At 50.3% G+C, this 23,843-nt stretch overlaps 29 non-coding genes across 29 annotated transcripts; all 29 read left to right on the top strand.

Moving 5' to 3' along the window:
- Positions 1-3,035: 3,035 nt before the first annotated feature.
- On the top strand, positions 3,036-3,108 carry trnak-uuu (transfer RNA lysine (anticodon UUU)). Its single transcript has one exon. It is a non-coding gene; the product is annotated as a tRNA-Lys (tRNA).
- An 819-nt stretch (positions 3,109-3,927) lies between these two features.
- On the top strand, positions 3,928-4,009 carry trnas-uga (transfer RNA serine (anticodon UGA)). Its single transcript has one exon. It is a non-coding gene; the product is annotated as a tRNA-Ser (tRNA).
- Positions 4,010-4,627: 618 nt separating this feature from the next.
- trnak-uuu (transfer RNA lysine (anticodon UUU)) lies at positions 4,628-4,700 on the top strand. The gene has a single exon. It is a non-coding gene; the product is annotated as a tRNA-Lys (tRNA).
- Positions 4,701-5,934: 1,234 nt separating this feature from the next.
- On the top strand, positions 5,935-6,016 carry trnas-uga (transfer RNA serine (anticodon UGA)). Its single transcript has one exon. It is a non-coding gene; the product is annotated as a tRNA-Ser (tRNA).
- A 460-nt stretch (positions 6,017-6,476) lies between these two features.
- On the top strand, positions 6,477-6,558 carry trnas-uga (transfer RNA serine (anticodon UGA)). Its single transcript has one exon. It is a non-coding gene; the product is annotated as a tRNA-Ser (tRNA).
- A 155-nt stretch (positions 6,559-6,713) lies between these two features.
- Positions 6,714-6,785, top strand: trnah-gug (transfer RNA histidin (anticodon GUG)). The gene has a single exon. It is a non-coding gene; the product is annotated as a tRNA-His (tRNA).
- A 391-nt stretch (positions 6,786-7,176) lies between these two features.
- On the top strand, positions 7,177-7,249 carry trnak-uuu (transfer RNA lysine (anticodon UUU)). The gene has a single exon. It is a non-coding gene; the product is annotated as a tRNA-Lys (tRNA).
- An 820-nt stretch (positions 7,250-8,069) lies between these two features.
- On the top strand, positions 8,070-8,151 carry trnas-uga (transfer RNA serine (anticodon UGA)). The gene has a single exon. It is a non-coding gene; the product is annotated as a tRNA-Ser (tRNA).
- A 618-nt stretch (positions 8,152-8,769) lies between these two features.
- On the top strand, positions 8,770-8,842 carry trnak-uuu (transfer RNA lysine (anticodon UUU)). Its single transcript has one exon. It is a non-coding gene; the product is annotated as a tRNA-Lys (tRNA).
- A 1,234-nt stretch (positions 8,843-10,076) lies between these two features.
- On the top strand, positions 10,077-10,158 carry trnas-uga (transfer RNA serine (anticodon UGA)). The gene has a single exon. It is a non-coding gene; the product is annotated as a tRNA-Ser (tRNA).
- Positions 10,159-10,313: 155 nt separating this feature from the next.
- Positions 10,314-10,385, top strand: trnah-gug (transfer RNA histidin (anticodon GUG)). The gene has a single exon. It is a non-coding gene; the product is annotated as a tRNA-His (tRNA).
- Positions 10,386-10,776: 391 nt separating this feature from the next.
- On the top strand, positions 10,777-10,849 carry trnak-uuu (transfer RNA lysine (anticodon UUU)). Its single transcript has one exon. It is a non-coding gene; the product is annotated as a tRNA-Lys (tRNA).
- Positions 10,850-11,669: 820 nt separating this feature from the next.
- trnas-uga (transfer RNA serine (anticodon UGA)) lies at positions 11,670-11,751 on the top strand. Its single transcript has one exon. It is a non-coding gene; the product is annotated as a tRNA-Ser (tRNA).
- Positions 11,752-13,676: 1,925 nt separating this feature from the next.
- trnas-uga (transfer RNA serine (anticodon UGA)) lies at positions 13,677-13,758 on the top strand. The gene has a single exon. It is a non-coding gene; the product is annotated as a tRNA-Ser (tRNA).
- Positions 13,759-14,218: 460 nt separating this feature from the next.
- On the top strand, positions 14,219-14,300 carry trnas-uga (transfer RNA serine (anticodon UGA)). The gene has a single exon. It is a non-coding gene; the product is annotated as a tRNA-Ser (tRNA).
- A 155-nt stretch (positions 14,301-14,455) lies between these two features.
- On the top strand, positions 14,456-14,527 carry trnah-gug (transfer RNA histidin (anticodon GUG)). The gene has a single exon. It is a non-coding gene; the product is annotated as a tRNA-His (tRNA).
- A 391-nt stretch (positions 14,528-14,918) lies between these two features.
- On the top strand, positions 14,919-14,991 carry trnak-uuu (transfer RNA lysine (anticodon UUU)). Its single transcript has one exon. It is a non-coding gene; the product is annotated as a tRNA-Lys (tRNA).
- An 820-nt stretch (positions 14,992-15,811) lies between these two features.
- Positions 15,812-15,893, top strand: trnas-uga (transfer RNA serine (anticodon UGA)). Its single transcript has one exon. It is a non-coding gene; the product is annotated as a tRNA-Ser (tRNA).
- A 155-nt stretch (positions 15,894-16,048) lies between these two features.
- trnah-gug (transfer RNA histidin (anticodon GUG)) lies at positions 16,049-16,120 on the top strand. The gene has a single exon. It is a non-coding gene; the product is annotated as a tRNA-His (tRNA).
- A 391-nt stretch (positions 16,121-16,511) lies between these two features.
- trnak-uuu (transfer RNA lysine (anticodon UUU)) lies at positions 16,512-16,584 on the top strand. Its single transcript has one exon. It is a non-coding gene; the product is annotated as a tRNA-Lys (tRNA).
- Positions 16,585-17,816: 1,232 nt separating this feature from the next.
- On the top strand, positions 17,817-17,898 carry trnas-aga (transfer RNA serine (anticodon AGA)). Its single transcript has one exon. It is a non-coding gene; the product is annotated as a tRNA-Ser (tRNA).
- Positions 17,899-19,816: 1,918 nt separating this feature from the next.
- trnas-uga (transfer RNA serine (anticodon UGA)) lies at positions 19,817-19,898 on the top strand. The gene has a single exon. It is a non-coding gene; the product is annotated as a tRNA-Ser (tRNA).
- A 155-nt stretch (positions 19,899-20,053) lies between these two features.
- trnah-gug (transfer RNA histidin (anticodon GUG)) lies at positions 20,054-20,125 on the top strand. Its single transcript has one exon. It is a non-coding gene; the product is annotated as a tRNA-His (tRNA).
- Positions 20,126-20,516: 391 nt separating this feature from the next.
- On the top strand, positions 20,517-20,589 carry trnak-uuu (transfer RNA lysine (anticodon UUU)). The gene has a single exon. It is a non-coding gene; the product is annotated as a tRNA-Lys (tRNA).
- A 406-nt stretch (positions 20,590-20,995) lies between these two features.
- On the top strand, positions 20,996-21,077 carry trnas-uga (transfer RNA serine (anticodon UGA)). Its single transcript has one exon. It is a non-coding gene; the product is annotated as a tRNA-Ser (tRNA).
- A 155-nt stretch (positions 21,078-21,232) lies between these two features.
- On the top strand, positions 21,233-21,304 carry trnah-gug (transfer RNA histidin (anticodon GUG)). Its single transcript has one exon. It is a non-coding gene; the product is annotated as a tRNA-His (tRNA).
- Positions 21,305-21,694: 390 nt separating this feature from the next.
- trnak-uuu (transfer RNA lysine (anticodon UUU)) lies at positions 21,695-21,767 on the top strand. Its single transcript has one exon. It is a non-coding gene; the product is annotated as a tRNA-Lys (tRNA).
- Positions 21,768-22,994: 1,227 nt separating this feature from the next.
- On the top strand, positions 22,995-23,076 carry trnas-uga (transfer RNA serine (anticodon UGA)). Its single transcript has one exon. It is a non-coding gene; the product is annotated as a tRNA-Ser (tRNA).
- Positions 23,077-23,694: 618 nt separating this feature from the next.
- On the top strand, positions 23,695-23,767 carry trnak-uuu (transfer RNA lysine (anticodon UUU)). The gene has a single exon. It is a non-coding gene; the product is annotated as a tRNA-Lys (tRNA).
- Positions 23,768-23,843: the final 76 nt, after the last annotated feature.

The raw sequence follows: 23,843 nt of genomic DNA, 5'->3' as shown, positions 1-23,843 counted from the left end.
GCTGACTGAATCTGTGCATTTTCATTCTTAGGATGGAGATGCAATGCCATGCACACACAAATGTACATGTTAGAGGGGGCCTCGAGGTGGAACATGAGCCGGGCAAAAGAAGCTGTATCTGTGGTGGGGGCCTCAACCCTAAGGACATTTGATGTCTGCACAATGTCTCATTTAAACAGCATGAGCCAACGGGTCCTTGGTCGGGCTTTGATGCCAGAATTTACCCCTCCAGGAAAACCCACTGGTAAGATATCTCACAGGAAAATGCTGAGCATTCGAGTATTTCTCTCTCTCCTGTGTTTGTTTGTTTGTGTGTGTGTGAGTGTGTGTGTCCTCTCCCCATTAACAATGTGGTACAAATTATTGCAGGGGAGCGCATTGCAGTGGAGTACTTGTTGGCCCAGTCCAATAGAGGCGACCAGTTGATTGCACACCACAATGACATGCCTGAAGTCTCCCCAGAGGAGCCCGAAGAGGATAGTGAAATTGACACGACTGTGTGCCATGCAGCTGATCTTAGGGCTGATGACTCTCCAGTAGCTGTCGTGCAGGTCCAGGTGACAAGTCAGGTGGGTGACACTGAACCCAAATCCCCAGATGAGGAGGTCACTGAGGAAGAGGAGGATGACACTGCAAGTCCTAGCACATCAAGCCAGGTAATATTGCTATCCTGTACTATTTTTTACTTTTAAAAAAAATGTATCTGGTACAGTGCAAAACGCCTATTGTCACCAATGTGTAAAGTTAAAATATATGTAAACATGTACATGTTGCATGTACAATGCAAAATAATTATTACAACACCGTATATGTTTATTGGACTGTGTTTGGCATTTTTCTCAATTTCCAGAGTACACAGTGTGATTCCAGAGGTGTCTTGGGCTGGGAGGCAGTTGATGCCCTGGCAGCCTACTTGGTTGGCCTAAACCGAACGATCACTGCCTTGTCATCACAAGAGGAGGCCAACATAGTCCAGCTGTACATGGCTCTGCATGCCATGGACAAGGTACCATCAAAATATAGCCAGAGGGTTAAGAAGAAGGCTTTGACAGGACCTTGGAGAGCATCCAGGAAGCAGAGTGGCTCTGCTCCAGGACAGCAGGCAGCAGAGAGGTAATTTGACTATTTGGATCGTCACTAGTTTATAACCCAGTATACAGTTCAGATTATATCATCTTTCTTTTCCATAGATTGTTCATGACTCATGGGCAGGCAGCTCAGGACCCTGAAGTCCACAGGGTCTGTGAATGTGTTTGCCTAAGGCTTTTGAAAGAGTTTCAGCAAGCACGGAACAGGCCCAGGGACACACAAGGAAAAACTCTGCCAATTCCACAATCTATTGTGGTGGTATACAGCCACTTAAAACAGCTGATGGAGGACAGCAGAGAGGTTCTAGGACAGACTAACCTAGTTCTGGTCCCGATACACACCACTACTGTCTCCTCGTGGTGAGTCTTGTTTTATGCGATACTTTTGCACAATCACAGTAGTATATCAAGATTGTACTTATAAAACCTTCTTGTACATGCTTTTAAAAATGATGCTACAGGAAGTAAAGACAATGGGCTTTTATTCACTTAAATTGCTAATTTAAGATGAAGAATGTTTCTCTTGCAGGCTACTAAAAAGACAGAAACGTGTAGACAGAGACATGCTTCTGCAGGGTACTGCACTGCCCAAACAAGTATATTTGGCAAAGGAGGCTCTTCTTGAAGTTCGCGAACTTCCAGCTGTTCCTGCACAGCATGGGCATGAGGCCATGGTATTTCAGGATTCAGCAAATCAGGAGGGAGAGGCCTTCATTCGTAAGCGTATCTCCAACAGGTGCCCAATGCCCACCCCTCCTCCTGGATCTTACTCTGCATTTCCCATATACCCACCAGCACCACACTTTGCATTCCCCCCTGGGTCCTACCCACCCTTTCCCAGCTACCAACCAGGTCTACCACTGCCTCATTCTACCCAATTCCTCCCCCCCCCCAATTCCAGCCCCCTCTCCAATTCCAGCCACCTTCCCAATTCCAGCCCCCTCCCCAATTCCAGCCACCTTCCCAATTCCAGCCACCTCCCCAATTCCAGCCCCCTCCCCAATTCCAGCAGCCTAATACCTTGCCATCACAAACTTGTCCCTCCACTCAGCCCAGGCAGCGCACATGGAGAAGGCAGAAAGCTGCCCAAGAGGATGAGGAGCGAGTGGCTAGAGGTGAACCACCACGGAAACGACAAGCAAAGGATATATATCACTATATCTGCAAGCAGTGTGGGCTGGCAAAAAATAAGACAACTGGCCACACTCAGCTGAAGGGCCGGTGGTATTGTCCAGCCTCAGGCCTCTCTGTTGCACAGTGGAGGGAGAATGTACAGGGAGTTCTTTGATTTTTTTTTCATTGGTGTATATAGTAATGTATATAGTTAGGTTTTTATATAGTTGCATATGTTGTGCTGTGTGTGTTGTGCTGTGAACATTTTGTTTTTATTTGCTGTTTCCAGTGTTTAATTTGCAGTGTTTGTAAAAAAAAAGGAAAGACACAACTCTTGTGGTGTAATAGTAACACATCCAGGTGCAAGTCCTGGCAAGAGTTTGTGGTGTGTCTGTCAGATTATTATTATTATTTTTTTTATTAAAAATATAGTCAAAAACCAATCAAACACTTTACTTAAATCCTTTGTGAGTGTTCATGAAGTTTGAAGGATATTTTTTTTTCTTTTTCTTGCTTTCCCTCCTTTCTCCTTCTCTTTTCCCTTTCTTTCCCCCTTGTAGCAGTCCCTTTTGCCCTGTTTTTGGCCGAGAGGTTAAGGCGATGGACTTGAAATCCATTGGGGTCTCCCTGCGTAGGTTCGAACTCTTCCCATTTCCGGAAGGATTTGCAATATTGCTTTAGCTTTCTGTGACTGTAATTGTGCCATCTATGGTCCTTCGCTCTCTGTGCCATAACTGCTTCTAGCTTTCATCCTCGAGACACCTGTGTCTCTTCTGGGGAGCTTGTTGTAAAATTGCTGCTTTATAAAAGGTGAGAAGCCAGTGCTCCACAAGAGCCCGGATAGCTCAGTCGGTAGAGCATCAGACTTTTAATCTGAGGGTCCAGGGTTCAAATCCCTGTTTGGGTGAAAGTCTGTCTGCTTTTGGCGGAGTCACCTTGCTATCACTACGGTCCATCTCTTCTTCTGAATCTGTACTGGAGCGGTGTTCCTTCCTGCTCCAGGGTATCAGTGCACCTCCCTTGTTTGGCACACCTGATTCTGATGGTCAGCTCGTTAGGAAAGCGCGCTCACAGAGTGAGTAGAATAAGACAGACGTCCGAATTGTGCAGTGCTGTCGGTCCCCAGGCCCAGCACTGAAAAACCCCATTACATAGGATGAGACATGGCAGCCTGATTTCTCCTCAGTGGGACTGCTGTTTTACCCGCTTCCAGGGCTAGCTTACAATCTCGGCTTGCTAGGTTGCAAGTAGGTCAGGCACCAGTGTTACACACAACATGGCAGAAGGTGGTCTGCTTAATTCAAGTCCCTGTTTGGGCGTAGGTCAGCCTTCTTTTTGTAGGCCTCAGCTTGCTATAACTACGGTCCATCTCTTCTGCTGACTCTGTACTAGAGCGATGTTCCTTTCTGCTCCCGGGGATCAGTGCATCTCCCTTGTTCGGCAAACCTGATTCTGATGGTCAGCCCTTTAGGAAAAAGTGCTCACAGAGTGAGTAGAATAAGACAGACTTCCCAATTGTGCAGTGCTGTCGGTCCCCAGGGCCAGTACTGAAAAACCCCATTACATAGGATGAGACATGGCAGCCTGATTTCTCCTCAGAGGGACCGATGTTTTACCCGCTTGCAGGGCTAGCTTGCAATCTCTGCTTGCTGACTGAGCTGGGTTGGTTGCAAGTAGGTCAGGCAGCAGTGTTGGACACAAACTGAGCAGTAATTGGTCTACTCCCGTAGTCGTGGCCGAGTGGTTAAGGCGATGGACTTGAAATCCATTGGGGTCTCCCCGCGCAGTTTCGAATCCTGCCGACTACGCTTTTTGCTGAAGGCCATGAGGCAAAGCATCCATGCATTTTTCACGGTCCTCGCACTTATTTGCGAAATGTCCAGACCCTCTTCGATGGACAAACATGCCGCTGCTGCTTCTTGTATCCGGGCTCCAGGGGTTGTCTTGGGAGAGCCAGTGGCACGCCGTGATCGTATAGTGGTTAGTACTCTGCGTTGTGGCCGCAGCAACCCCGGTTCGAATCTGGGTCACGGCAACCCTTTGCCGTTGAGTATACGGGAAGGTTGAAAATATTTTACCACCTCATCTTTCTGCTTGATTTTGTTTCTGAAGCTTGGCCTGTGCAGGGCACCATCAGACAAGGGGGCTTGCTTTCTAACATTATGCGTAGTCATGGCCGAGAGGTTAAGGCGATGGACTTGAAATCCATTGGGATCTCCCTGCGCAGGTTCGAGCTCTGCCAACTACGGGAGGGATTTGCAGTATTGATTTAGCTTTCTGTGACGGTAATTGTGCCATCTATGGTCCTTCGCTCTCTGTGCCATAACTGCTTCTAGCTTTCATCCTCGTTACACCTGCGTCTCTTCTGGGCAGCTTGTTGTAAAATTGCTGATTTATAAAAGGTGAGAAGCCAGTGCCCCAAAAGAGCCCGGATAGCTCAGTCGGTAGAGCATCAGACTTTTAATCTGAGGGTCCAGGGTTCAAGTCCCTGTTCGGGTGAAGGTCTGTCTACTTTTGGCGGAGTCACCTTGCTATCACTATGGTCCATCTCTTCTTCTGAATCTGTACTGGAGCGGTGTTCCTTCCTGCTCCAGGGTATCAGTGCACCTCCCTTGTTTGGCACACCTGATTCTGATGGTCAGCTCGTTAGGAAAGCGCGCTCACAGAGTGAGTAGAATAAGACAGACCTCCGAATTGTGCAGTGCTGTCGGTCCCCAGGCCCAGCACTGAAAAACCCCATTACATAGGATGAGACATGGCAGCCTGATTTCTCCTCAGTGGGACTGCTAATTTTCCCGCTTCCAGGGCTAGCTTACAATCTCGGCTTGCTAGGTTGCAAGTAGGTCAGGCAGCAATGTGACACACAACAGGGCAGAAGGTGGTCTGCTTAATTCAAGTCCCTGTTTGGGCGAAGGTCAGTCTACTTTTTGGAGGCCTCAGCTAGCTATCACTACGGGACCATCTCTTCTGCTGACTCTGTATTAGAGCGATGTTCCTTCCTTCTCCCGGGGATCAGTGCATCTCCCTTGTTCGGCACACATGATTCTGATGGTCAGCCCTTTAGGAAAGAGTGCTCACAGAGTGAGTAGAATAAGACAGACCTCCCATTTGTGCAGTTGTGTCGGTCCCGAGGGCCAGTACTGAAAAACCCCATTACATAGGATGAGACATGGCAGCCTGATTTCTCCTCAGTGGGACTGCTGTTTTTCCCGCTTCCAGGGCTAGCTTACAATCTTGGCTTGCTAGGTTGCAAGTAGGTCAGGCAGCAATGTGACATACAACAGGGCAGAAGGTGGTCTGCTTAATTCAAGTCCCTGTTTGGGCGAAGGTCAGTCTACTTTTTGGAGGCCTCAGCTTGCTATCACTACGGGTCCATCTCTTCTGCTGACTCTGTATTAGAGCGATGTTCCTTCCTTCTCCCGGGGATCAGTGCATCTCCTTTGTTCGGCACACATGATTCTGATGGTCAGCCCTTTAGGAAAGAGTGCTCACAGAGTGAGTAGAATAAGACAGACTTCCCAATTGTGCAGTGCTGTCGGTCCCCAGGGCCAGTACTGAAAAACCCCATTACATAGGATGAGACATGGCAGCCTGATTTCTCCTCAGTGGGAGCGCTGTTTTACCCGCTTGCAGGGCTAGCTTGCAATCTCCGCTTGCTGACTGAGCTGGGTTGGTTGCAAGTAGGACAGGCAACAGTGTTGGACACAAACTGAGCAGTAACTGGTCTACTCCCGTAGTCGTGGCCGAGTGGTTAAGGCGATGGACTTGAAATCCATTGGGGTCTCCCCGCGCAGGTTCGAATCCTGCCGACTACGCTGTTTGCTGAAGGCCATGAGGCAAAGCCTTAATTCAAGTCCCTGTTTGGGCGTAGGTCAGTCTTCTTTTTGTAGGCCTCAGCTTGCTATAACTACGGTCCATCTTTTCTGCTGACTCTGTACTAGAGCGATGTTCCTTTCTGCTCCCGGGGATCAGTGCATCTCCCTTGTTCGGCAAACCTGATTCTGATGGTCAGCCCTTTAGGAAAAAGTGCTCACAGAGTGTGTAGAATAAGACAGACTTCCCAATTGTGCAGTGCTGTCGGTCCCCAGGGCCAGTACTGAAAAACCCCATTACATAGGATGAGACATGGCAGCCTGATTTCTCCTCAGAGGGACCGATGTTTTACCCGCTTGCAGGGCTAGCTTGCAATCTCTGCTTGCTGACTGAGCTGGGTTGGTTGCAAGTAGGTCAGGCAGCAGTGTTGGACACAAACTGAGCAGTAATTGGTCTACTCCCGTAGTCGTGGCAGAGTGGTTAAGGCGATGGACTTGAAATCCATTGGGGTCTCCCCGCGCAGGTTCGAATCCTGCCGACTACGCTTTTTGCTGAATGCCATGAGGCAAAGCATCCATGCATTCTTCACGGTCCTCGCACTTATTTGCGAAATGTCCAGACCCTCTTCGATGGACAAACACGCCGCTGCTGCTTCTTGTATCCGGGCTCCAGGGGTTGTCTTGGGAGAGCCAGTGGCACGCCGTGATCGTATAGTGGTTAGTACTCTGCGTTGTGGCCGCAGCAACCCCGGTTCGAATCCGGGTCACGGCAACCCTTTGCCGTTGAGTATACGGGAAGGTTGAAAATATTTTACCACCTCATCTTTCTGCTTGATTTTGTTTCTGAAGCTTGGCCTGTGCAGGGCGCCATCAGACAAGGGGGCTTGCTTTCTAACATTATGCGTAGTCATGGCCGAGAGGTTAAGGCGATGGACTTGAAATCCATTGGGATCTCCCTGCGCAGGTTTGAGCTCTGCCAACTACGGGAGGGATTTGCAGTATTGATTTAGCTTTCTGTGACGGTAATTGTGCCATCTATGGTCCTTCGCTCTCTGTGCCATAACTGCTTCTAGCTTTCATCCTCGTTACACCTGCGTCTCTTCTGGGCAGCTTGTTGTAAAATTGCTGATTTATAAAAGGTGAGAAGCCAGTGCCGCAAAAGAGCCCGGATAGCTCAGTCGGTAGAGCATCAGACTTTTAATCTGAGGGTCCAGGGTTCAAGTCCCTGTTCGGGTGAAGGTCTGTCTACTTTTGGCGGAGTCACCTTGCTATCACTATGGTCCATCTCTTCTTCTGAATCTGTACTGGAGCGGTGTTCCTTCCTGCTCCAGGGTATCAGTGCACCTCCCTTGTTTGGCACACCTGATTCTGATGGTCAGCTCGTTAGGAAAGCGCGCTCACAGAGTGAGTAGAATAAGACAGACCTCCGAATTGTGCAGTGCTGTCGGTCCCCAGGCCCAGCACTGAAAAACCCCATTACATAGGATGAGACATGGCAGCCTGATTTCTCCTCAGTGCGACTGCTGTTTTTCCCGCTTCCAGGGCTAGGTTACAATCTCGGCTTGCTAGGTTGCAAGTAGGTCAGGCAGCAATGTGACACAAAACAGGGCAGAAGGTGGTCTGCTTAATTCAAGTCCCTGTTTGGGCGAAGGTCAGTCTACTTTTTGGAGGCCTCAGCTTGCTATCACTACGGGTCCATCTCTTCTGCTGACTCTGTATTAGAGCGATGTTCCTTCCTTCTCCCGGGGATCAGTGCATCTCCTTTGTTCGGCACACATGATTCTGATGGTCAGCCCTTTAGGAAAGAGTGCTCACAGAGTGAGTAGAATAAGACAGACTTCCCAATTGTGCAGTGCTGTCGGTCCCCAGGGCCAGTACTGAAAAACCCCATTACATAGGATGAGACATGGCAGCCTGATTTCTCCTCAGTGGGAGCGCTGTTTTACCCGCTTGCAGGGCTAGCTTGCAATCTCCGCTTGCTGACTGAGCTGGGTTGGTTGCAAGTAGGACAGGCAGCAGTGTTGGACACAAACTGAGCAGTAATTGGTCTACTCCCGTAGACGTGGCCGAGTGGTTAAGGCGATGGACTTGAAATCCATTGGGGTCTCCCCGCGCAGGTTCGAATCCTGCCGACTATGCTGTTTGCTGAAGGCCATGAGGCAAAGCATCCATGTATTTTTCACGGTCCTCGCACTTATTTGCGAAATGTCCAGACCCTCTTCGATGGACAAACACGCCGCTGCTGCTTCTTGTATCCGGGCTCCAGGGGTTGTCTTGGGAGAGCCAGTGGCACGCCGTGATCGTATAGTGGTTAGTACTCTGCGTTGTGGCCGCAGCAACCCCGGTTCGAATCCGAGTCACGGCAACCCTTTGCCGTTGAGTATACGGGAAGGTTGAAAATATTTTACCACCTCATCTTTCTGCTTGATTTTGTTTCTGAAGCTTGGCCTGTGCAGGGCGCCATCAGACAAGGGGGCTTGCTTTCTAACATTATGCGTAGTCATGGCCGAGAGGTTAAGGCGATGGACTTGAAAACCATTGTGGTCTCCCTGCGCAGGTTCGAGCTCTGCCAACTACGGTAGGGATTTGCAGTATTGCTTTAGCTTTCTGTGACGGTAATTGTGCCATCTATGGTCCTTCGCTCTCTGTGCCATAACTGCTTCTAGCTTTCATCCTCGTTACACCTGCGTCTCTTCTGGGCAGCTTGTTGTAAAATTGCTGATTTATAAAAGGTGAGAAGCCAGTGCCCCAAAAGAGCCCGGATAGCTCAGTCGGTAGAGCATCAGACTTTTAATCTGAGGGTCCAGGGTTCAAGTCCCTGTTCGGGTGAAGGTCTGTCTACTTTTGGCGGAGTCACCTTGCTATCACTATGGTCCATCTCTTCTTCTGAATCTGTACTGGAGCGGTGTTCCTTCCTGCTCCAGGGTATCAGTGCACCTCCCTTGTTTGGCACACCTGATTCTGATGGTCAGCTCGTTAGGAAAGCGCGCTCACAGAGTGAGTAGAATAAGACAGACCTCCGAATTGTGCAGTGCTGTCGGTCCCCAGGCCCAGCACTGAAAAACCCCATTACATAGGATGAGACATGGCAGCCTGATTTCTCCTCAGTGGGACTGCTAATTTTCCCGCTTCCAGGGCTAGCTTACAATCTCGGCTTGCTAGGTTGCAAGTAGGTCAGGCAGCAATGTGACACACAACAGGGCAGAAGGTGGTCTGCTTAATTCAAGTCCCTGTTTGGGCGAAGGTCAGTCTACTTTTTGGAGGCCTCAGCTAGCTATCACTACGGGACCATCTCTTCTGCTGACTCTGTATTAGAGCGATGTTCCTTCCTTCTCCCGGGGATCAGTGCATCTCCCTTGTTCGGCACACATGATTCTGATGGTCAGCCCTTTAGGAAAGAGTGCTCACAGAGTGAGTAGAATAAGACAGACCTCCCATTTGTGCAGTTGTCTCGGTCCCGAGGGCCAGTACTGAAAAACCCCATTACATAGGATGAGACATGGCAGCCTGATTTCTCCTCAGTGGGACTGCTGTTTTTCCCGCTTCCAGGGCTAGCTTACAATCTCGGCTTGCTAGGTTGCAAGTAGGTCAGGCAGCAATGTGACATACAACAGGGCAGAAGGTGGTCTGCTTAATTCAAGTCCCTGTTTGGGCGAAGGTCAGTCTACTTTTTGGAGGCCTCAGCTTGCTATCACTACGGGTCCATCTCTTCTGCTGACTCTGTATTAGAGCGATGTTCCTTCCTTCTCCCGGGGATCAGTGCATCTCCTTTGTTCGGCACACATGATTCTGATGGTCAGCCCTTTAGGAAAGAGTGCTCACAGAGTGAGTAGAATAAGACAGACTTCCCAATTGTGCAGTGCTGTCGGTCCCCAGGGCCAGTACTGAAAAACCCCATTACATAGGATGAGACATGGCAGCCTGATTTCTCCTCAGTGGGAGCGCTGTTTTACCCGCTTGCAGGGCTAGCTTGCAATCTCCGCTTGCTGACTGAGCTGGGTTGGTTGCAAGTAGGACAGGCAACAGTGTTGGACACAAACTGAGCAGTAATTGGTCTACTCCCGTAGTCGTGGCCGAGTGGTTAAGGCGATGGACTTGAAATCCATTGGGGTCTCCCCGCGCAGGTTCGAATCCTGCCGACTATGCTGTTTGCTGAAGGCCATGAGGCAAAGCATCCATGTATTTTTCACGGTCCTCGCACTTATTTGCGAAATGTCCAGACCCTCTTCGATGGACAAACACGCCGCTGCTGCTTCTTGTATCCGGGCTCCAGGGGTTGTCTTGGGAGAGCCAGTGGCACGCCGTGATTGTATAGTGGTTAGTACTCTGCGTTGTGGCCGCAGCAACCCCGGTTCGAATCCGGGTCACGGCAACCCTTTGCCGTTGAGTATACGGGAAGGTTGAAAATATTTTACCACCTCATCTTTCTGCTTGATTTTGTTTCTGAAGCTTGGCCTGTGCAGGGCGCCATCAGACAAGGGGGCTTGCTTTCTAACATTATGCGTAGTCATGGCCGAGAGGTTAAGGCGATGGACTTGAAATCCATTGGGATCTCCCTGCGCAGGTTTGAGCTCTGCCAACTACGGGAGGGATTTGCAGTATTGATTTAGCTTTCTGTGACGGTAATTGTGCCATCTATGGTCCTTCGCTCTCTGTGCCATAACTGCTTCTAGCTTTCATCCTCGTTACACCTGCGTCTCTTCTGGGCAGCTTGTTGTAAAATTGCTGATTTATAAAAGGTGAGAAGCCAGTGCCCCAAAAGAGCCCGGATAGCTCAGTCGGTAGAGCATCAGACTTTTAATCTGAGGGTCCAGGGTTCAAGTCCCTGTTCGGGTGAAGGTCTGTCTACTTTTGGCGGAGTCACCTTGCTATCACTATGGTCCATCTCTTCTTCTGAATCTGTACTGGAGCGGTGTTCCTTCCTGCTCCAGGGTATCAGTGCACCTCCCTTGTTTGGCACACCTGATTCTGATGGTCAGCTCGTTAGGAAAGCGCGCTCACAGAGTGAGTAGAATAAGACAGACCTCCGAATTGTGCAGTGCTGTTGGTCCCCAGGCCCAGCACTGAAAAACCCCATTACATAGGATGAGACATGGCAGCCTGATTTCTCCTCAGTGCGACTGCTGTTTTTCCCGCTTCCAGGGCTAGGTTACAATCTCGGCTTGCTAGGTTGCAAGTAGGTCAGGCAGCAATGTGACACAAAACAGGGCAGAAGGTGGTCTGCTTAATTCAAGTCCCTGTTTGGGCGAAGGTCAGTCTACTTTTTGGAGGCCTCAGCTTGCTATCACTACGGGTCCATCTCTTCTGCTGACTCTGTATTAGAGCGATGTTCCTTCCTTCTCCCGGGGATCAGTGCATCTCCTTTGTTCGGCACACATGATTCTGATGGTCAGCCCTTTAGGAAAGAGTGCTCACAGAGTGAGTAGAATAAGACAGACTTCCCAATTGTGCAGTGCTGTCGGTCCCCAGGGCCAGTACTGAAAAACCCCATTACATAGGATGAGACATGGCAGCCTGATTTCTCCTCAGTGGGAGCGCTGTTTTACCCGCTTGCAGGGCTAGCTTGCAATCTCCGCTTGCTGACTGAGCTGGGTTTGTTGCAAGTAGGACAGGCAGCAGTGTTGGACACAAACTGAGCAGTAATTGGTCTACTCCCGTAGACGTGGCCGAGTGGTTAAGGCGATGGACTTGAAATCCATTGGGGTCTCCCCGCGCAGGTTCGAATCCTGCCGACTATGCTGTTTGCTGAAGGCCATGAGGCAAAGCATCCATGTATTTTTCACGGTCCTCGCACTTATTTGCGAAATGTCCAGACCCTCTTCGATGGACAAACACGCCGCTGCTGCTTCTTGTATCCGGGCTCCAGGGGTTGTCTTGGGAGAGCCAGTGGCACGCCGTGATCGTATAGTGGTTAGTACTCTGCGTTGTGGCCGCAGCAACCCCGGTTCGAATCCGAGTCACGGCAACCCTTTGCCGTTGAGTATACGGGAAGGTTGAAAATATTTTACCACCTCATCTTTCTGCTTGATTTTGTTTCTGAAGCTTGGCCTGTGCAGGGCGCCATCAGACAAGGGGGCTTGCTTTCTAACATTATGCGTAGTCATGGCCGAGAGGTTAAGGCGATGGACTTGAAAACCATTGTGGTCTCCCTGCGCAGGTTCGAGCTCTGCCAACTACGGTAGGGATTTGCAGTATTGCTTTAGCTTTCTGTGACGGTAATTGTGCCATCTATGGTCCTTCGCTCTCTGTGCCATAACTGCTTCTAGCTTTCATCCTCGTTACACCTGCGTCTCTTCTGGGCAGCTTGTTGTAAAATTGCTGATTTATAAAAGGTGAGAAGCCAGTGCCCCAAAAGAGCCCGGATAGCTCAGTCGGTAGAGCATCAGACTTTTAATCTGAGGGTCCAGGGCTCAAGTCCCTGTTCGGGTGAAGGTCTGTCTACTTTTGGCGGAGTCACCTTGCTATCACTATGGTCCATCTCTTCTTCTGAATCTGTACTGGAGCGGTGTTCCTTCCTGCTCCAGGGTATCAGTGCACCTCCCTTGTTTGGCACACCTGATTCTGATGGTCAGCTCGTTAGGAAAGCGCGCTCACAGAGTGAGTAGAATAAGACAGACCTCCGAATTGTGCAGTGCTGTCGGTCCCCAGGCCCAGCACTGAAAAACCCCATTACATAGGATGAGACATGGCAGCCTGATTTCTCCTCAGTGGGACTGCTAATTTTCCCGCTTCCAGGGCTAGCTTACAATCTCGGCTTGCTAGGTTGCAAGTAGGTCAGGCAGCAATGTGACACACAACAGGGCAGAAGGTGGTCTGCTTAATTCAAGTCCCTGTTTGGGCGAAGGTCAGTCTACTTTTTGGAGGCCTCAGCTAGCTATCACTACGGGACCATCTCTTCTGCTGACTCTGTATTAGAGCGATGTTCCTTCCTTCTCCCGGGGATCAGTGCATCTCCCTTGTTCGGCACACATGATTCTGATGGTCAGCCCTTTAGGAAAGAGTGCTCACAGAGTGAGTAGAATAAGACAGACCTCCCATTTGTGCAGTTGTCTCGGTCCCGAGGGCCAGTACTGAAAAACCCCATTACATAGGATGAGACATGGCAGCCTGATTTCTCCTCAGTGGGACTGCTGTTTTTCCCGCTTCCAGGGCTAGCTTACAATCTCGGCTTGCTAGGTTGCAAGTAGGTCAGGCAGCAATGTGACATACAACAGGGCAGAAGGTGGTCTGCTTAATTCAAGTCCCTGTTTGGGCGAAGGTCAGTCTACTTTTTGGAGGCCTCAGCTTGCTATCACTACGGGTCCATCTCTTCTGCTGACTCTGTATTAGAGCGATGTTCCTTCCTTCTCCCGGGGATCAGTGCATCTCCTTTGTTCGGCACACATGATTCTGATGGTCAGCCCTTTAGGAAAGAGTGCTCACAGAGTGAGTAGAATAAGACAGACTTCCCAATTGTGCAGTGCTGTCGGTCCCCAGGGCCAGTACTGAAAAACCCCATTACATAGGATGAGAAATGGCAGCCTGATTTCTCCTCAGTGGGAGCGCTGTTTTACCCGCTTGCAGGGCTAGCTTGCAATCTCCGCTTGCTGACTGAGCTGGGTTGGTTGCAAGTAGGACAGGCAACAGTGTTGGACACAAACTGAGCAGTAATTGGTCTACTCCCGTAGTCGTGGCCGAGTGGTTAAGGCGATGGACTTGAAATCCATTGGGGTCTCCCCGCGCAGGTTCGAATCCTGCCGACTACGCTGTTTGCTGAAGGCCATGAGGCAAAGCCTTAATTCAAGTCCCTGTTTGGGCGTAGGTCAGTCTTCTTTTTGTAGGCCTCAGCTTGCTATAACTACGGTCCATCTTTTCTGCTGACTCTGTACTAGAGCGATGTTCCTTTCTGCTCCCGGGGATCAGTGCATCTCCCTTGTTCGGCAAACCTGATTCTGATGGTCAGCCCTTTAGGAAAAAGTGCTCACAGAGTGAGTAGAATAAGACAGACTTCCCAATTGTGCAGTGCTGTCGGTCCCCAGGGCCAGTACTGAAAAACCCCATTACATAGGATGAGACATGGCAGCCTGATTTCTCCTCAGAGGGACCGATGTTTTACCCGCTTGCAGGGCTAGCTTGCAATCTCTGCTTGCTGACTGAGCTGGGTTGGTTGCAAGTAGGTCAGGCAGCAGTGTTGGACACAAACTGAGCAGTAAATGGTCTACTCCCGTAGTCGTGGCCGAGTGGTTAAGGCGATGGACTTGAAATCCATTGGGGTCTCCCCGCGCAGGTTCGAATCCTGCCGACTACGCTTTTTGCTGAAGGCCATGAGGCAAAGCATCCATGCATTTTTCACGTTCCTCGCACTTATTTGCGAAATGTCCAGACCCTCTTCGATGGACAAACACGCCGCTGCTGCTTCTTGTATCCGGGCTCCAGGGGTTGTCTTGGGAGAGCCAGTGGCACGCCGTGATCGTATAGTGGTTAGTACTCTGCGTTGTGGACGCAGCAACCCCGGTTCGAATCCGGGTCACGGCAACCCTTTGCCGTTGAGTATACGGGAAGGTTGAAAATATTTTACCACCTCTTCTTTCTGCTTGATTTTGTTTCTGAAGCTTGGCCTGTGCAGGGCGCCATCAGACAAGGGGGCTTGCTTTCTAACATTATGCGTAGTCATGGCCGAGAGGTTAAGGCGATGGACTTGAAATCCATTGGGATCTCCCTGCGCAGGTTTGAGCTCTGCCAACTACGGGAGGGATTTGCAGTATTGATTTAGCTTTCTGTGACGGTAATTGTGCCATCTATGGTCCTTCGCTCTCTGTGCCATAACTGCTTCTAGCTTTCATCCTCGTTACACCTGCGTCTCTTCTGGGCAGCTTGTTGTAAAATTGCTGATTTATAAAAGGTGAGAAGCCAGTGCCCCAAAAGAGCCCGGATAGCTCAGTCGGTAGAGCATCAGACTTTTAATCTGAGGGTCCAGGGTTAAAGTCCCTGTTCGGGTGAAGGTCTGTCTACTTTTGGCGGAGTCACCTTGCTATCACTATGGTCCATCTCTTCTTCTGAATCTGTACTGGAGCGGTGTTCCTTCCTGCTCCAGGGTATCAGTGCACCTCCCTTGTTTGGCACACCTGATTCTGATGGTCAGCTCGTTAGGAAAGCGCGCTCACAGAGTGAGTAGAATAAGACAGACCTCCGAATTGTGCAGTGCTGTCGGTCCCCAGGCCCAGCACTGAAAAACCCCATTACATAGGATGAGACATGGCAGCCTGATTTCTCCTCAGTGGGACTGCTGTTTTTCCCGCTTCCAGGGCTAGGTTACAATCTCGGCTTGCTAGGTTGCAAGTAGGTCAGGCAGCAATGTGACACACAACAGGGCAGAAGGTGGTCTGCTTAATTCAAGTCCCTGTTTGGGCGAAGGTCAGTCTACTTTTTGGAGGCCTCAGCTTGCTATCACTACGGGTCCATCTCTTCTGCTGACTCTGTATTAGAGCGATGTTCCTTCCTTCTCCCGGGGATCAGTGCATCTCCTTTGTTCGGCACACATGATTCTGATGGTCAGCCCTTTAGGAAAGAGTGCTCACAGAGTGAGTAGAATAAGACAGACTTCCCAATTGTGCAGTGCTGTCGGTCCCCAGGGCCAGTACTGAAAAACCCCATTACATAGGATGAGACATGGCAGCCTGATTTCTCCTCAGTGGGAGCGCTGTTTTACCCGCTTGCAGGGCTAGCTTGCAATCTCCGCTTGCTGACTGAGCTGGGTTGGTTGCAAGTAGGACAGGCAGCAGTGTTGGACACAAACTGAGCAGTAATTGGTCTACTCCCGTAGACGTGGCCGAGTGGTTAAGGCGATGGACTTGAAATCCATTGGGGTCTCCCCGCGCAGGTTCGAATCCTGCCGACTATGCTGTTTGCTGAAGGCCATGAGGCAAAGCATCCATGTATTTTTCACGGTCCTCGCACTTATTTGCGAAATGTCCAGACCCTCTTCGATGGACAACCACGCCGCTGCTGCTTCTTGTATCCGGGCTCCAGGGGTTGTCTTGGGAGAGCCAGTGGCACGCCGTGATCGTATAGTGGTTAGTACTCTGCGTTGTGGCCGCAGCAACCCCGGTTCGAATCCGGGTCACGGCAACACTTTGCCGTTGAGTATACGGGAAGGTTGAAAATATTTTACCACCTCATCTTTCTGCTTGATTTTGTTTCTGAAGCTTGGCCTGTGCAGGGCGCCATCAGACAAGGGGGCTTGCTTTCTAACATTATGCGTAGTCATGGCCGAGAGGTTAAGGCGATGGACTTGAAAACCATTGTGGTCTCCCTGCGCAGGTTCGAGCTCTGCCAACTACGGTAGGGATTTGCAGTATTGCTTTAGCTTTCTGTGACGGTAATTGTGCCATCTATGGTCCTTCGCTCTCTGTGCCATAACTGCTTCTAGCTTTCATCCTCGTTACACCTGCGTTTCTTCTGGGCAGCTTGTTGTAAAATTGCTGATTTATAAAAGGTGAGAAGCCAGTGCCCCAAAAGAGCCCGGATAGCTCAGTCGGTAGAGCATCAGACTTTTAATCTGAGGGTCCAGGGTTCAAGTCCCTGTTTGGGTGAAGGTCTGTCTACTTTTGGCGGAGTCACCTTGCTATCACTATGGTCCATCTCTTCTTCTGAATCTGTACTGGAGCGGTGTTCCTTCCTGCTCCAGGGTATCAGTGCACCTCCCTTGTTTGGCACACCTGATTCTGATGGTCAGCTCGTTAGGAAAGCGCGCTCACAGAGTGAGTAGAATAAGACAGACCTCCGAATTGTGCAGTGCTGTCGGTCCCCAGGCCCAGCACTGAAAAACCCCATTACATAGGATGAGACATGGCAGCCTGATTTCTCCTCAGTGGGACTGCTAATTTTCCCGCATCCAGGGCTAGCTTACAATCTCGGCTTGCTAGGTTGCAAGTAGGTCAGGCAGCAATGTGACACACAACAGGGCAGAAGGTGGTCTGCTTAATTCAAGTCCCTGTTTGGGCGAAGGTCAGTCTACTTTTTGGAGGCCTCAGCTAGCTATCACTACGGGACCATCTCTTCTGCTGACTCTGTATTAGAGCGATGTTCCTTCCTTCTCCCGGGGATCAGTGCATCTCCCTTGTTCGGCACACATGATTCTGATGGTCAGCCCTTTAGGAAAGAGTGCTCACAGAGTGAGTAGAATAAGACAGACCTCCCATTTGTGCAGTTGTGTCGGTCCCGAGGGCCAGTACTGAAAAACCCCATTACATAGGATGAGACATGGCAGCCTGATTTCTCCTCAGTGGGACTGCTGTTTTAGACGCTTCCAGGGCTAGCTTACAATCTCGGCTTGCTAGGTTGCAAGTAGGTCAGGCAGCAGTGTTACACACAACATGGCAGAAGGTGGTCTGCTTAATTCAAGTCCCTGTTTGGGCGAAGGTCAGTCTTCTTTTTGTAGGCCTCAGCTTGCTATCACTACGGTCCATCTCTTCTGCTGACTCTGTACTAGAGCGATGTTCCTTCCTGCTCCCTGGGATCAGTGCATCTCCCTTGTTCGGCAAACTGATTCTGATGGTCAGCCCTTTAGAAAAGAGTGCTCACAGAGTGAGTAGAATAAGACAGACTTCCCAATTGTGCAGTGCTGTCGGTCCCCAGGGCCAGTACTGAAAAACCCCATTACATAGGATGAGACATGGCAGCCTGATTTCTCCTCAGTGAGAGCGCTGTTTTACCCGCTTGCAGGGCTAGCTTGCAATCTCCGCTTGCTGACTGAGCTGGGTTGGTTGCAAGTAGGACAGGCAGCAGTGTTGGACACAAACTGAGCAGAAATTGGTGTACTCCTGTAGTCGTGGCCGAGTGGTTAAGGCGATGGACTAGAAATCCATTGGGGTCTCCCCGTGCAGGTTCGAATCCTGCCGACTACGCTGTTTGCTGAAGGCCATGAGGCAAGGCATCCATGCATTTTTCACAGTCCTCGCACTTATTTGCGAAATGTCCAGTCCCTCTTCGATGGACAAACATGCCGCTGCTGCTTCTTGTATCAGGGCTCCAGGCGTTGTCTTGGGTGAGCCAGTGGCACGCCGTGATCGTATAGTGGTTAGTACTCTACGTTGTGGCTGCAGCAACACCGGTTCGAATCCGGGTCACGGCAACCCTTTGCCGTTGAGTATACGGGAAGGTTGAAAATTTTTTACCACCTCATCTTTCTGCGTGATTTTGTTTCTGAAGCTTGGCCTGTGCAGGGTGCCACCAGACAGTGGGGCTTGCTTTCTAACATTAGGCGTAGTCGTGGCCGAGAGGTTAAGGCGATGGACTTGAAATCCTTTGGGGTCTCCCTGCGCAGGTTCGGACTCTGCCGACTACGGGAGGGATTTGCAGTATTGCTTTAGCTTTCTGTGACGGTAATTGTGCCTTCTATGGTCCTTCGCTCTCTGTGCCATAACTGCTTCTAGCTTTCATCCTTGTGACACCTGCGTCTCTTCTGGGCAGCTTGTTGTAAAACTGCTGCTTTATAAAAGGTGAGAAGCCAGTGCTCCACAAGAGCCTGGATAGCTCAGTCGGTAGAGCATCAGACTTTTAATTTGAGGGTCCAGGGTTCAAGTCCCTGTTAGGGTGAAAGTCTGTCTGCTTTTGGCGGAGTCACCTTGCTATCACTACGGTCCATCTCTTCTTCTGAATCTGTACTGGAGCGGTGTTCCTTCCTGCTCCAGGGTATCAGTGCACCTCCCTTGTTTGGCACACCTGATTCTGATGGTCAGCTCGTTAGGAAAGCGCGCTCACAGAGTGAGTAGAATAAGACAGACCTCCGAATTGTGCAGTGCTGTCGGTCCCCAGGCCCAGCACTGAAAAACCCCATTACATAGGATGAGACATGGCAGCCTGATTTCTCCTCAGTGGGACTGCTAATTTTCCCGCTTCCAGGGCTAGCTTACAATCTCAGCTTGCTAGGTTGCAAGTAGGTCAGGCAGCAATGTGACACACAACAGGGCAGAAGGTGGTCTGCTTAATTCAAGTCCCTGTTTGGGCGAAGGTCAGTCTACTTTTTGGAGGCCTCAGCTAGCTATCACTACGGGACCATCTCTTCTGCTGACTCTGTATTAGAGCGATGTTCCTTCCTTCTCCCGGGGATCAGTGCATCTCCCTTGTTCGGCACACATGATTCTGATGGTCAGCCCTTTAGGAAAGAGTGCTCACAGAGTGAGTAGAATAAGACAGACCTCCCATTTGTGCAGTTGTGTCGGTCCCGAGGGCCAGTACTGAAAAACCCCATTACATAGGATGAGACATGGTAGCCTGATTTCTCCTCAGTGGGACTGCTGTTTTAGACGCTTCCAGGGCTAGCTTACAATCTCGGCTTGCTAGGTTGCAAGTAGGTCAGGCAGCAGTGTTACACACAACATGGCAGAAGGTGGTCTGCTTAATTCCCTGTTTGGGCGAAGGTCAGTCTTCTTTTTGTAGGCTTTAGCTTGCTATCACTACGGTCCATCTCTTCTGCTGACTCTGTACTAGAGCGATGTTCCTTCCTGCTCCCTGGGATCAGTGCATCTCCCTTGTTCGGCAAACTGATTCTGATGGTCAGCCCTTTAGGAAAGAGTGCTCACAGAGTGAGTAGAATAAGACAGACTTCCCAATTGTGCAGTGCTGTCGGTCCCCAGGGCCAGTACTGAAAAACCCCATTGCATAGGATGAGACATGGCAGCCTGATTTCTCCTCAGTGGGAGCGCTGTTTTACCCGTTTGCAGGGCTAGCTTGCAATCTCCGCTTGCTGACTGAGCTGGGTTGGTTGCAAGTAGGACAGGCAGCAGTGTTGGACACAAACTGAGCAGTAATTGGTCTACTCCCGTAGACGTGGCCGAGTGGTTAAGGCGATGGACTTGAAATCCATTGGGGTCTCCCCGCGCAGGTTCGAATCCTGCCGACTATGCTGTTTGCTGAAGGCCATGAGGCAAAGCATCCATGTATTTTTCACGGTCCTCGCACTTATTTGCGAAATGTCCAGACCCTCTTCGATGGACAAACACGCCGCTGCTGCTTCTTGTATCCGGGCTCCAGGGGTTGTCTTGGGAGAGCCAGTGGCACGCTGTGATCGTATAGTGGTTAGTACTCTGCGTTGTGGCCGCAGCAACCCCGGTTCGAATCCGGGTCACGGCAACACTTTGCCGTTGAGTATACGGGAAGGTTGAAAATATTTTACCACCTCATCTTTCTGCTTGATTTTGTTTCTGAAGCTTGGCCTGTGCAGGGCGCCATCAGACAAGGGGGCTTGCTTTCTAACATTATGCGTAGTCATGGCCGAGAGGTTAAGGCGATGGACTTGAAAACCATTGTGGTCTCCCTGCGCAGGTTCGAGCTCTGCCAACTACGGTAGGGATTTGCAGTATTGCTTTAGCTTTCTGTGACGGTAATTGTGCCATCTATGGTCCTTCGCTCTCTGTGCCATTACTGCTTCTAGCTTTCATCCTCGTTACACCTGCGTCTCTTCTGGGCAGCTTGTTGTAAAATTGCTGATTTATAAAAGGTGAGAAGCCAGTGCCCCAAAAGAGCCCGGATAGCTCAGTCGGTAGAGCATCAGACTTTTAATCTGAGGGTCCAGGGTTCAAGTCCCTGTTCGGGTGAAGGTCTGTCTGATTTTGGCGGAGTCACCTTGCTATCACTACGGTCCATCTCTTCTTCTGAATCTGTACTAGAGCGATGTTCCTTTCTGCTCCCGGGGATCAGTGCATCTCCCTTGTTCGGCAAACCTGATTCTGATGGTCAGCCCTTTAGGAAAAAGTGCTCACAGAGTGAGTAGAATAAGACAGACTTCCCAATTGTGCAGTGCTGTCGGTCCCCAGGGCCAGTACTGAAAAATCCCATTACATAGGATGAGACATGGCAGCCTGATTTCTCCTCAGAGGGACCGATGTTTTACCCGCTTGCAGGGCTAGCTTGCAATCTCTGCTTGCTGACTGAGCTGGGTTGGTTGCAAGTAGGTCAGGCAGCAGTGTTGGACACAAACTGAGCAGTAATTGGTCTACTCCCGTAGTCGTGGCCGAGTGGTTAAGGCGATGGACTTGAAATCCATTGGGGTCTCCCCGCGCAGGTTCGAATCCTGCCGACTACGCTTTTTGCTGAAGGCCATGATTCAAAGCATCCATGCATTTTTCACGGTCCTCGCACTTATTTGCGAAATGTCCAGACCCTCTTCGATGGACAAACACGCCGCTGCTGCTTCTTGTATCCGGGCTCCAGGGGTTGTCTTGGGAGAGCCAGTGGCACGCCGTGATCGTATAGTGGTTAGTACTCTGCGTTGTGGCTGCAGCAACCCTGGTTCGAATCCGGGTCACGGCAACCCTTTGCCGTTGAGTATACGGGAAGGTTGAAAATATTTTACCACCTCATCTTTCTGCTTGATTTTGTTTCTGAAGCTTGGCCTGTGCAGGGCGCCATCAGACAAGGGGGCTTGCTTTCTAACATTATGCGTAGTCATGGCCGAGAGGTTAAGGCGATGGACTTGAAAACCATTGTGGTCTCCCTGCGCAGGTTCGAGCTCTGCCAACTACGGTAGGGATTTGCAGTATTGCTTTAGCTTTCTGTGACGTAATTGTGCCATCTATGGTCCTTCGCTCTCTGTGCCATAACTGCTTCAAGCTTTCATCCTCGTTACACCTGCGTCTCTTCTGGGCAGCTTGTTGTAAAATTGCTGATTTATAAAAGGTGAGAAGCCAGTGCCCCAAAAGAGCCCGGATAGCTCAGTCGGTAGAGCATCAGACTTTTAATCTGAGGGTCCAGGGTTCAAGTCCCTGTTCGGGTGAAGGTCTGTCTACTTTTGGCGGAGTCACCTTGCTATCACTATGGTCCATCTCTTCTTCTGAATCTGTACTGGAGCGGTGTTCCTTCCTGCTCCAGGGTATCAGTGCACCTCCCTTGTTTGGCACACCTGATTCTGATGGTCAGCTCGTTAGGAAAGCGCGCTCACAGAGTGAGTAGAATAAGACAGACCTCCGAATTGTGCAGTGCTGTCGGTCCCCAGGCCCAGCACTGAAAAACCCCATTACATAGGATGAGACATGGCAGCCTGATTTCTCCTCAGTGGGACTGCTAATTTTCCCGCTTCCAGGGCTAGCTTACAATCTCGGCTTGCTAGGTTGCAAGTAGGTCAGGCAGCAATGTGACACACAACAGGGCAGAAGGTGGTCTGCTTAATTCAAGTCCCTGTTTGGGCGAAGGTCAGTCTACTTTTTGGAGGCCTCAGCTAGCTATCACTACGGGACCATCTCTTCTGCTGACTCTGTATTAGAGCGATGTTCCTTCCTTCTCCCGGGGATCAGTGCATCTCCCTTGTTCGGCACACATGATTCTGATGGTCAGCCCTTTAGGAAAGAGTGCTCACAGAGTGAGTAGAATAAGACAGACCTCCCATTTGTGCAGTTGTGTCGGTCCCGAGGGCCAGTACTGAAAAACCCCATTACATAGGATGAGACATGGTAGCCTGATTTCTCCTCAGTGGGACTGCTGTTTTAGACGCTTCCAGGGCTAGCTTACAATCTCGGCTTGCTAGGTTGCAAGTAGGTCAGGCAGCAGTGTTACACACAACATGGCAGAAGGTGGTCTGCTTAATTCCCTGTTTGGGCGAAGGTCAGTCTTCTTTTTGTAGGCTTTAGCTTGCTATCACTACGGTCCATCTCTTCTGCTGACTCTGTACTAGAGCGATGTTCCTTCCTGCTCCCTGGGATCAGTGCATCTCCCTTGTTCGGCAAACTGATTCTGATGGTCAGCCCTTTAGGAAAGAGTGCTCACAGAGTGAGTAGAATAAGACAGACTTCCCAATTGTGCAGTGCTGTCGGTCCCCAGGGCCAGTACTGAAAAACCCCATTACATAGGATGAGACATGGCAGCCTGATTTCTCCTCAGTGGGAGCGCTGTTTTACCCGTTTGCAGGGCTAGCTTGCAATCTCCGCTTGCTGACTGAGCTGGGTTGGTTGCAAGTAGGACAGGCAGCAGTGTTGGACACAAACTGAGCAGTAATTGGTCTACTCCCGTAGACGTGGCCGAGTGGTTAAGGCGATGGACTTGAAATCCATTGGGGTCTCCCCGCGCAGGTTCGAATCCTGCCGACTATGCTGTTTGCTGAAGGCCATGAGGCAAAGCATCCATGTATTTTTCACGGTCCTCGCACTTATTTGCGAAATGTCCAGACCCTCTTCGATGGACAAACACGCCGCTGCTGCTTCTTGTATCCGGGCTCCAGGGGTTGTCTTGGGAGAGCCAGTGGCACGCTGTGATCGTATAGTGGTTAGTACTCTGCGTTGTGGGCGCAGCAACCCCGGTTCGAATCCGGGTCACGGCAACACTTTGCCGTTGAGTATACGGGAAGGTTGAAAATATTTTACCACCTCATCTTTCTGCTTGATTTTGTTTCTGAAGCTTGGCCTGTGCAGGGCGCCATCAGACAAGGGGGCTTGCTTTCTAACATTATGCGTAGTCATGGCCGAGAGGTTAAGGCGATGGACTTGAAAACCATTGTGGTCTCCCTGCGCAGGTTCGAGCTCTGCCAACTACGGTAGGGATTTGCAGTATTGCTTTAGCTTTCTGTGACGGTAATTGTGCCATCTATGGTCCTTCGCTCTCTGTGCCATTACTGCTTCTAGCTTTCATCCTCGTTACACCTGCGTCTCTTCTGGGCAGCTTGTTGTAAAATTGCTGATTTATAAAAGGTGAGAAGCCAGTGCCCCAAAAGAGCCCGGATAGCTCAGTCGGTAGAGCATCAGACTTTTAATCTGAGGGTCCAGGGTTCAAGTCCCTGTTCGGGTGAAGGTCTGTCTACTTTTGGCGGAGTCACCTTGCTATCACTATGGTCCATCTCTTCTTCTGAATCTGTACTGGAGCG

The sequence above is a fragment of the Carassius carassius genome, chromosome 18 (genome assembly GCF_963082965.1).
Source record: "Carassius carassius chromosome 18, fCarCar2.1, whole genome shotgun sequence".
NCBI lineage: Eukaryota > Metazoa > Chordata > Actinopteri > Cypriniformes > Cyprinidae > Carassius > Carassius carassius.
This window is presented reverse-complemented; position numbering and strand designations above follow the sequence as displayed.